This window comes from Rhinopithecus bieti, unplaced genomic scaffold (genome assembly GCF_001698545.2).
Source record: "Rhinopithecus bieti isolate Rb0 unplaced genomic scaffold, ASM169854v2 scaffold_19858, whole genome shotgun sequence".
In the NCBI taxonomy this organism is placed as follows: Eukaryota; Metazoa; Chordata; class Mammalia; order Primates; family Cercopithecidae; genus Rhinopithecus; species Rhinopithecus bieti.
This window is the reverse complement of record NW_016810077.1, coordinates 1,541,551-1,550,545: the sequence shown is the minus strand read 5'-3', so window position 1 is coordinate 1,550,545 and position 8,995 is coordinate 1,541,551. Positions and strand designations below refer to the sequence as shown.

Below are 8,995 nucleotides of genomic sequence, written 5' to 3'. Positions count from 1 at the left end.
CAGCCCGGGCTCCAGATGAGGCGGGCCTGCCTCCTAGTGGCCAAGGTGCTGCACGGCAGCTCTGAGGGCTCGCGGGCTGTGCAGCCGCCACCCGAGGACACTGGGAGGAGGCACAGTAAGAGAATCCTTAGAGCCTAACTCCCCTGTCTCCATCGCCCTTGAGCCGTTCCAGTCCCCAAGTCCCATCCCCTTTCCCTCCCCGACATCTCTCCTCGTTGCCTCACTCTGGCTCCGTTCAACTGCAGTGGTCTGTTAGCTGGACTCTACCTCCAGCTTCTGTATCGAATCCATACACCTCGCTGCCAATTCGTCTTACGGACCCTTGTTGTCGATCCTCTATGATCTCTAATCAAGGCTCTGCTGAGCCTCCTCTTTATGTATAGGGAGGATCCTCAAGCGGAGAGTCACACCCTTCCTGGAGAGGGGTATCGCCAGCCACGACAAGGCGAGCTGCCTTTCTCCCCACACGCCCAAAAAGGCGATGACCCTCCCCAGGCCGCGCTCACGCTGAACCTCTGTTGCTAAGCTGCAGTTCCTGGAGGTGTCCTGTCGCTCAAATGTGGGGAGGCGGGAAAAAGATTGAGAAGGTAAAAGTTCAAACCAGGCAAAAGTTCAAACCTCTTGGCCCTCCACAATCTGGCCTCAAGTTTCCCTTTTAGCCTTGGTGCTAGAGTAGAATGAAATGAAGGGTTAGAATGCCAGGTGTGCTACGTTTTAGTCATGTAACTATATGAAAGGTTCTAAATTCTAAATGTCTTTACAAGGTTGTTATGGAGACTAAAAGAGGTCGCCTGAGCATCACATTTAGCACAATGCTTGCCACATAGTGAATGTTCAATACATGGCAGCTGTCGTTTTCCCTCCCCCGTTAGGAAGACAACTGGTTTGCTCACAGTTCTGATACCGGCCTCGAACTGAGCTTTCCATCTCTGCACCTTGGCTTTTGACACCTTATTTGCCTGGAGCATCCACTATCACCACTTTGGTCAAAGCCACTGTCACCTCCTGCAATAGACTAATTCATCTCCCTGCTCCCGCCCACAGTTATTTTTAATCTAGCAACCAGAATTTTTTTAAGTGTAAATCAGATTATGTCACTCATCTGCTCAAACCCCTATTGTAGCTCCCCATTTCACTCAGTGTAAAAGCCAAAGCACTCACCATGTCCTTGAGGCCCTACATCATCTGGCTGTTTTCCCCCCTCATATTATTTCCCATAGCTTTCTCCCTTGTTCACTCTATTTCTTCCACAATGACCAATTGCTTTTGCTGGAACATACCAGCAATTTATTAATAGCCTTTGTGTTGGCTTTTCCCTCTACCCAGAATACTTTCCTCACATACCTGCATAGCTCTTTCCCTTACTTTTTCATGACTTTGCTCAGCTGGCACATTAAAAAAAGAGCCAGCCAGGCATGGCAGCTCAAACCTGTAATCTCAGCACTTGAGAGGTGAAGACGGCAGATAACTTGGGCCCAGGAGTTCCAGACCAGCCTGGGCAACAGAGCAAAACCCCATCTCTACAAAATATATTTTTTGTAGAGGACGGTAGCACACACTTGTAGTCCCAGCTACTTGGGAGGCAGGAGGACCGCTTGAGCCTGGGAGGTTGAGGCTGCAGTGTGAGCCATGATCATTCCACTGCACTCCAGCCTGGGCAACAGAGCAAGACCCTGTCAAAAAAACAAATAAGTAAAAGCCAATCTTGACCACATATTTAACATTTCAAACTGCTGTACTTTCCCCCAGTACTTCCAATCCCCTTTATCTTGCCCAACTTCTCCTTTTCCATAGCACATACCATATTCCTTACTACCTTCTAAAATAATATATATAATGAAGCCAAACATTGGCAAATGAATCTCTCATAATTTGCTAACAGGAGTGTAACTTGTTACAACTACTTTGGAAATCTTTTAGAGCGTATCTACTAAAGCTAAAATACCTTATTTTACTCTTGTATGTAAATCCAACAAATTGCAAATCCAACAAAAGGAGTACTTTTGTTGGATTTATTTTGGTCATTTCTGTAAATATAATATGTTATATAATATAAGATACATACTTATATATTAGTTACTTTAATCATATAGCTATATAATCATATAATTTATGATCTGATTGTGTCACATATAATCATCTTAGTTGCTTTAATCATTTCGCTAAACTAGGAACAACCCAAATGTCAATCTACAGTAAAATGAATAAATTTTTTTTTTTCAAACAATAAGTACACAGCAATAAAACTTAAATTATTCATGGTATTCATTAACAACATGAATGAGTCCAGAATCTAATATTGAGCAAGAGAAGTTGGAAACCAAAAAATACCTCCTATATGATTTAATTTACTTGAAGTTCAAGAAAGGCAAGACTTTAATGATAGAAGTCAGAACAGAGCTACTTATTTCTCTAATTGGGATGTAACCTAATCTTTCTGAAAACAGGGATAATATTCATCTTGCAGGACTGCTGGGAAAATTGCAGATAATGTATATCTAACATTTAGTACCAAGTTCCTAGCACAGAATATTTGCTAATGAAATGATAGTTTGTATTCACATACATTCTTAATTCATGTTAGTTTGATAATTGCCAAGTAAAAAGATAGTTTTACTAAACCCAAAGGTTCTGGTTGCATGTAACATTCATTGCCACCCAATAGCCATATCCCTTTTATTCCTTACTAATAAAATCCATATTATTTTTCAGGATACCTAGTGCCCAGGCCTGAAAGATAAAGCATGACAAGTCTAAGCCAATCAAGAAACTCTCATATCGCTTTGCCAGATATTTGCTCTCCCAACTCCTCCTTGAGGCTAGGGGTGCCCATGTGCCCAGTTTTGGCCAATGAGATTTAAAGAGCAATTCTGATGGCAAATTGCTTAGGAAAGATTTCTCCTCTTTACTGAAAGGAGAAAGACACACACTCTCTAGCTACCTCCTGTTTTCTGCCTTTGCACAAATGATTCCCAGAGCTAGGACAACCATATTTTTACTGTGAGAATCATCAAGGTAATGACACACAGTCCTAAAATAGCAGAGTCATCAGTCACCTACCTTCAGACTTTTTGTTCTAAGAGTTCATTATCTTTATTATTTAAGCCACCATTAGTTAATTATTCTGTTACTTGTAGCTGAAATCATTCCTGTGACTGTTCCCTTATAAAGTACTAGTGTACAAAAGAGAATCATAAACTGATAAGACATCTTACTGTGCTCTCTTTAATTTTCCCAGTGTCTTCGTGGTGCTTTTATGAGTCTCCTCCTTACCAGTTTACTAAAATGTCATTTTCTAGTCAAATATCTTTCAATGGTATATGAACTCACTAATAAGACCAATAACTTTCCAAAGGCCTTTAGGGCTAAGACATACATTTAAAACTCAGGGAAATTCTACACAGTTGCTGACTCCTGTTGGAGGTTGACCAACTGCTAAACTCTGACAGTAACACATATTAACCTACATTTGCCCACAAGCACACCAGAGTGCCAATTCTGTAACTGTAAATACACTGTGAACAGTTGGTCCATCCAAGCAGGGCTCATTCCTGGTTGGCAAGGCAAATTATCATGATGTTAATAAAGTTCTAGGCCCCCTCCCTTGCATAAGCTGTTTTCATGCTTGGGACCCAAGCAATGTGTTCCCATAGTCATAAGCTTTTGTAAAACTTGTGAGCTAGGTAACTAAAAAATCGGTAAACCTCTGTCTCTTTCCCTCTCCAAGCTTAAACCGTTTGGTTCCCACTTGCCTCTTCTCCTAGGTGTGGGTTAACTACAATCCGTTAAAGAGCCTCTGTCTCTGACCTCTGTCTCTTTCCTCTCCAGCTTACTGTCTGTTACATTTGCTCTTCTGTAGGGTAGTCTTTTTGTTTGTTTTGGAGATGAAGTCTTGCTCTGTCACCCAAGCTGGAGTGCAGTGGCGCGATCTCAGCTCACAGCAACCTCCGCCTCCAGGGTTCAAGTGATTCTCCTGCCTCAGCCTCCCAAGTAGCTGGAATTACAGGCGCACACCACCACACCAAGCTAATTTTTTTTTTTTGTATTTTTAGTAGAAATGGGGTTTCCCCATGTTGGCCACGCTGTTCTCAAACTCCTGACCTCAGGTGATCCGCCTGCCTTGGCCCTCCAAAGTGCTGGGATTACAGGCATGAGCCACTGCACCTGGTCAAGGGTGATTTTAAAGAGGCAAGGGGTGATTGGATTCAGCTAAGGGGAAGCTGACTTGAAGAGACAGAGTTTGGGTTAAGAAGGTTATTTTTATGTGGTTCACTTCCATATCTAAGTTATTGTTAGCTATCGTGGTACAGGAATGGCTTCCAGCAATATTTCCAATGCTCCTTTGCTACTCAACCAATATCTGACAGACAGGGGCAACGCTAGAGGTCATGCTGTGATTTGAATGTTGTACTTGGCATTGGAAGTCTGTAGGTAATCACGTAGACAAAGTTTTCAAAAGTATGAAACCAGAAGCTAGCCTGTGGAAAATTCTGCCAATCTTCAGTTATGTAAAAGTCTGAGCAGAGGATTTAATTCTCAAAGATGCCTGGTCAAAATGGAAGTTCTGTTCTGTCGAGAATATACATGATAAGCAGTGTATGCAATTATAAACCCAATATTTTTTATTTTTGAGGTAAATCACACAAAATAGAATTTATCAGAAATCCTGTATTGTAGGACACAAACCAGTGCCAGGTTCACAATGACTGTGTCTGTTTAGTCATGTATTTTATACATCCCAATATGTTGGATCACATCGCATCCTGAAGACAAAGAGCAGCTTTAGAGAAAAGAGAATGAAAAAGTATTCATCAATGAATTACAACCTAAAGAAACATTCCAGTGATAAAATCACCACACATATTTATAAAATAAGCCCATGTACGTAGTATAAGAATAAGTAAGTAGCTTAATACAATGATGTTTAAAATGGATTTTACTTACTCCTCTATGTACCTTAATTTCATGTAGCTTTGCGTATTTATTCAGAATTATTGATTATATTAAAATTCAAAAGAATTATAAGGGTATATGTAAGACAATTCATTAATAAAAGAATTACATAATTTTTCCTGGACATTTGATGTTTGTGATGTATTTGTCAACATTTTATTCTTTTTTAATTTTTCTTCTTTCATGACAGACAGGGTATGTATGGATGTTGTAACAGGGTTTGAAGGAAGCACATCTCACACAACTCACATGTGAGAACCCAATCATCACATTTATGAAACACAAAAGGATCAGCATTTTAAAATTTGTAATTTGTGGGTTTTTCTCATTCCAAGTAAATAGTTGTTTACATACCCAATTTTTTTATCTTTGTTTTGTTTTAATTTTTTATTTATTTTTATTTTTTCTATTTTCTACACAACCAATTTTTTATTCCTAACTTTGCATTCTTTTTCTTAAAGAAAGCCTCTGCCAAATTGTGTAAGCTCCTACCCCTGGTGATCAGGCAACAGTCACAATCAGTCAAGACTGCAAATGATATTTACCAATTTGGTTACCTTGGAAGTTCTTTCATGTCAGGTTTTAAAAGGGCAAGAGTATTAACTGAGAAGAATTGAAGCCACTTTACTGAATGCCCTACATAGTTTGTTAGGTGAACATAACCTAATGTTAAAATAGAACACTTCTCACCTCAGTTTCTCCAGAGGGACTGACATTGTAGCTCTCAGGTACCAGTGTATGCACGGGACAGAACACCGTAAGAGGAATCTAAAACAAAACAAACCCTGATGTTTGGGTTTGGTTTCAAAATTTAAGGTCATTAATCCAAGGGCTTCTTTTTCTCTTCAAGAACAGAAAAGATTTGTTGCAGAGTAAGAAGAAAGAAGAAAAATTCTAGTGAGAAGGATTTTTTGGAAGTTTTGCTGTAAGCCTGAAGTCCTGCATCTCAAGAGGAAATAAGGGGTGAGGGGACACCTGAACCTCCCTCAAGTTTTGAGAGCCTTCAACACGGCCATTCTGAGAGTCTAATATGTGTCACCTGAAGTTTGAAAGACAGTGAGCTGAGGGCTGATTTCAGCCCCAGAAAATCTGTAGAGTAAGAGAGAAGCTGGCCAATTGTGTTGAGGATGATGAAGCCAAAGCAAGTAGCTGCTACCTCTGGGACATTCCCGCAACCCCAAGCCCCTGTAGTGGAAGGACAAGGCATGTTCCCCCAGTGTACGACAGGATAGAGAACCAGCGATCCTGAGGCTGTGTTAGGCTCTATCAGAGAGGACCTCCTAGAAGGGGCAATGGGACTCCACAGTGTGTGGGGGCGGATCTTCTAAAGTGGGGAGCTGTCAGCAGAAGAAGGGGCATCAACACAGCTCCAGAGATCCCACAGAGGGGGTACCCCCCAAAAGAGTGCTCAAGAGAATATCAGCTTTAAACGTCAGCCCACACTCAGCACAAAGTCAAATTATGGCAGATAGGGCTGAGTAAGAAAATTCCCTTCTACTATTTTTGGTTCCTCTCTTTATATCCCAACCCTAGGGGCAAGCCTAATGAGGAAGAGGAGCAGGAAGAGAGAAATGAAGGATCAAGCCTTCCTCTCTCACTGCAGGCAGCCAGCTCATACTGGGGCTGCCCAAGAAAGGGAGACAATTCAACATTAAATAAAATTCAAGGTTTTAAATTTTTCCAGGGCTCGGTATTCTAATGTGTGGATTGGGCTGTGTTTGTGACTTAAAATGACCACAAGACAGACTGTAAATTACCTTGGGGTGAACTGTATTCATCTAAGGCAGAAAAAGTTTACCATACAAAATAAACTTTATAGGATCAATAAGAACAAAAGTCAAGTTGTGTTTTTATCACATTCCATGTGTCACATTTGTTCAACACTTTTGTTACATTAAGAAGAACCTATTAGAAAGCCATAAATAACTTAAAACTCTAATAATGGTATTGATCTGATATCACTTTCTGATTGTTTTTCATTGGGCTTTAGTGAAATCCGTATTCCTAAGTGGCCAGATTCATGTCTCTGTCTTGATATTAATCTGAATCATTCATTCATTAACCCAACAAGTATTTATTGAGATCTGACGAGGTTAGCTTCCTAAGCTCTACTTTGGTCATGTCCAAGACCCCTACTCAAGAACCTTCTGTGAGTCCTCACTGTTTACAACAGACAGGAATAACAGTGGGGTAGGGCTTTACCTCACCTCACCTCCCTCTCTCACTGTGTGTTCTGATACATGCCTTAGGTGCTGGGGGAGTGCCCTTACCTCGCCATTCAAGAGCCCACCCCCAATGCTGCCCTAAAAGCCACTGTGATGTATCAGAGGATTCATTTAATTTGCTCTTACCAGAGCCCCTATCCTTTGCCCACCTAAATCACTTGGATAAAAAGGGAATTGAATTATATTTCATTTAGATTCAACTTACATTTTCTTTTTTTTTAATTTATTAAGCCAGGAATATGATATTCTTTCTTGGCAGCAGCCCAGCGATAATCATTTAAGCCCAGATCCTTTCTCTAATGCCGTATCCTGGGGAAGGAAATCTTATGGGGATTTCATGAGTGGTCCTGGTGAAATGACAGTTTATTTATCTCCAGGGGCTCTTTAGTCTCCACCTCTTGCACCTGTCCCAACAGAAGGTTTGGAGGCTTTGGGGTCAAAGCAGTTTGCTTGGGAGAAGAAGGACAGGAACAGCAGTTATAAATGTCTGACTACAGCCCACTTGTAAGAGATCTTTGCAGTTCACACAAATGAAGTGGACTTCAAATGCACTATGCTAGGACAATATGCCTCCCTAGTGTCTCCCTTGTGGCCACCATATACCCCGTTTGGAAGAGAAAATTATTCCTATGCAGCTTATTTTATTTTTGTTTAATCAAATAAACAAGGGTTTTTCCATGGCAAAATAAAATAAAATAAAATGAATTTTTGGCCGGGCGCAGTGGCTCATGCCTGTAATCCCAACACTTTGGGAGGCTGAGGAGGGTGGATCACTTGAGGTCAGGAGTTTGAGACCAGTCTGGCCAACATGGTGAAACCCTGTCTCTACTAAAAATACAAAAATTAGCCGGGCATGGTGGTGTGTGCCTGTAGTCCTGCTCAGGAGACCAAGGCACAAGAATTGCTTGAACTCTGGAGGCAGAGGTTGCAGTGAGCTGAGATCACGCCACTGCACTCCAGCCTGGGTGACAAGAGCAAGACTCCGTCTCAAAAAAAAGAATAAAAAAGAATTTTTGAATTAAGCGTGATTATCCTGTTGCAGCTTGTTGTACATTCAAAATACAAGTATTGGAAGATAAGATTAACTCCTATATTCTGTGCTTTTTAATTTTTTTTTATTATTAGTGTTTTACTCAATGCAACAATCACTTACTAAGCTACAGTGCTAAACGTCGGGGATTTAAAAGATCAACAAGAAAGGGGTTGGAGAGGGGGAGATTCGCGCTGAGGGAGTAATCCAGAGAGGCGGGTAGCCTGACCATAATCTTCAGCAGTTACCCCAAAGCCACCCAGGTAACATGGTGAGGAAGAAAATAAACAGAAAGTGAGAAATCTGGCGAAAAAATTAAAATGCTGCCTGGCATGGTGGCTCACACCTGTGATTCCAGCACTTTGGGAGGCCGAGGTGGGAAGATCACTTGAGCTTAGGAGTTGGAGACCAGCCTGCACAGTATAGCAAGACTTTACCTCTACAAAAAAATAAAAACTAGCCTAGCGCGCTGGTATATGCCTGAAGTCCCAACTACTTGGGAAGCTGAGGTAGGAGGATGGCTTGAGCCTGGGAGGCAAAGGCTGTAGTGAGCCAAGATTGCACCACTGCATTCCAGGCTGGGTGACAGAGCAAGACCCTGTCTTTAAAAAAAAAAAAAAAGAAAGAAAAATGCTATCTTTATTGATCTAACACCTGTAATTTCAAGCCACATGCTTATTATGAAAATGCAGCTTCAAGACAAGACTTAGTCTCTTCTGGCCGAGCGCGGTGGCTCAAGCCTGTAATCCCAGCACTTTGGGAGGCCGAGACGGGCGGATCACGAGGT

The 8,995-nt window shown here is 41.4% G+C and overlaps 1 long non-coding RNA gene across 1 annotated transcript; it reads left to right on the top strand.

The window, feature by feature from the left end:
* The first annotated feature begins 224 nt into the window (after nucleotides 1-224).
* LOC108541669 (uncharacterized) lies at nucleotides 225-6,784 on the top strand. The gene is made up of 2 exons (XR_001889024.1): nucleotides 225-587; nucleotides 5,144-6,784. It is a non-coding gene; the product is annotated as an uncharacterized LOC108541669 (long non-coding RNA).
* Nucleotides 6,785-8,995: the final 2,211 nt, after the last annotated feature.